The sequence below is a fragment of the Condylura cristata genome, unplaced genomic scaffold, assembly GCF_000260355.1.
Source record: "Condylura cristata isolate star-nosed mole 26May11 unplaced genomic scaffold, ConCri1.0 scaffold00058, whole genome shotgun sequence".
Taxonomy (NCBI): Eukaryota; Metazoa; Chordata; class Mammalia; order Eulipotyphla; family Talpidae; genus Condylura; species Condylura cristata.
Genome location: NW_004567159.1, coordinates 737,700 through 739,824, shown reverse-complemented (window position 1 = coordinate 739,824; position 2,125 = coordinate 737,700).

Here is a 2,125-nt window from a genome sequence, read left to right as displayed (position 1 = left end):
CCCCTGCCTCTCCCCTCCCTGCCCTGCCTCTCTCCACCTTCCTCCCTCCCGCACCCCTCCTCTTCTGCCCGGGCACCCTAGGGTCCCTTCCCAATCCCCGCCCCCTTCCTTGAGCGCCCTGTCCTGCACCCAGGCGCCCCTGCAGCCTGTCAGTGCTTGGGCATGGCCGTCCCTGGTTCCTGAAGCCCACCACCGCCCCCCGCCCGCCTCCCCTGCCCCCTTGAGGCCATCCAAGGCTGGACACCCGGGGTCCCCCCGGCAGGCCTCAGGGGGTGTGCGGTCACCCACCCGGCTGTCAAGGAGGGGCTAGCAGAGCAGTGTGCTCCGGGCTCACGGCGCACCAGGTCTCCGGGCCCCTGGCGGGCAAGGAGGGGTTGGGGGGCCGCTGGGGAGCCGGGAGCGGCCTCGGGTCCAAGACGCGGGGCTGGCTGCCGGGCCCCGCCACGGTGGCCGGTGAGGGCGCGGCCCTCTGCGCCTCGGTCTCCTTCCTGCTCTCCCCTTCCGCTGCACTGGGACCGCCGGGCCAGGACCCAGGGGAGATGGGGGTCTGGGAGCAGCAGTGGCCAGTTCTAGTGCCCCAGCGAGGCCATGGCCGCCGGCTGCTTGCCGGGGCCGAGGTGGGCACCAGTGGACAATGCCCGCAGGTGGTGCCTCTGGGCCTGTTGCCCGTGGACAGGCTTTCTGTGTGAGCACGCGCGACGCTCAGGCCCCGGCCCCCCTTCCGGGCTTGGGGGGCTCCATGCGCCCGGCGCAAGCGCAGTGACGGTCACTCTGCCCAGCCCGTCCTGCGGGATGTGGCCCCTCGCTCCGGCGTGGGGCCCGGGTGGTGGTGCCCAGAGGTGCTTCTGCGCCATCTGGGGAGGGCCGGCCTTGCCCCTGGCCAGCCGTCACGCTGGCCTCGGGAGGCAGTGGCCAGCACTCTGGGGAGGGCGCGGCCGGCCCAGATGGCAGTCGTGGGCTCGGCGTGCTGGGGTGAGCGTCTGCGCTTTCTGTTTTCTGCCCAGGGACCTGCTGGTCACCAGCCTGGACCCCGCCACCACCTTCGAGGAGCTGTGCAGGGAGGTGCGGGACATGTGTGGGCTGCACTCCGGGCACCCACTGACCCTCAAGTGGGTGGACAGTGAAGGTGCGTGCCCTGCCCAGGCCTGGCCCGCACCGCGTCTGCCCCGGGGCGCCAGCAGTCCGGCCCGGCAGGACGCAGGGGCCCCGGGAAGGAGAGGAGAGGAGCGGGCAGCCAGGCCAGGGCCTGCCCGGCCGAAGGGGCGAAGCCGCTTCCTGGCCATCCCCTGCCCTGGCCTCCCAGCCCCGGCGCGGCTGCTGGGTGTTGGGGTCAGCACTTTATCTTCTCAGGACAGTGGGTGGTCAGTGGGCCACGAAAACCGGGGGACAGGAGGCAGCGTCCACTCCCATGCGGCTGCCCAGTGGTGGGGCGGGGGCGAGGCAGCGCCTGGGATGGGGCAGCTGCTCCGGTGGCCGGGCAGGGCCAGGCTGAGGCTGGTGGCCAGGGCGCTGCCTCTGTGTGCTGCCGGGATCCGGTCAGTGACTGGGCGGGGACCACCCTGCGTCTGGTCCCCACAGCAGGAGGCCCACTGCTGCCTGTCCACTGAGCCCGCTGGGCTGACTGGCCGCCCCGTGGGGCTGCTGCTGACACGGGCCTGCACTGGGGCAGCCCAGCCCGCTGGCCCGTCTCGCCTGCCCACCCCGGGAGCCGACACACTGCAGGCCGCGCCTGGACGCCTGGCCTCGCCGCGGGGCCTCAGCGAGCCTCTTCCCGCCTAGGTGACCCCTGCACCGTGTCCTCCCAGATGGAGCTGGAGGAGGCCTTCCGCCTGGCCTGTCAGCGCAGGGACGAGGGGCTGGTGGTCCACGGTGAGGGGCGCGAGGGGCGGGGGGTGTCCCTGCTGGACCCCTGACTGGAAGGCACAGAGGGGCAAGGCTACAGCCTTAAGGTGCCACAGATGCAGACCAGGGCGTGGCCGCCGGGTCCGGACGGGCGCCGAGTGGGAACCCGGGAGCCCGAGGCTCGGCCTCGTCGTCCTCTCCGGACGTCCTTGACGGGGCGTCCACTGTGCCGGGCCGCGGGCGGGCCCTGTCCTGGGCCTCAGCCGGTGACCCTGGGCGCAGC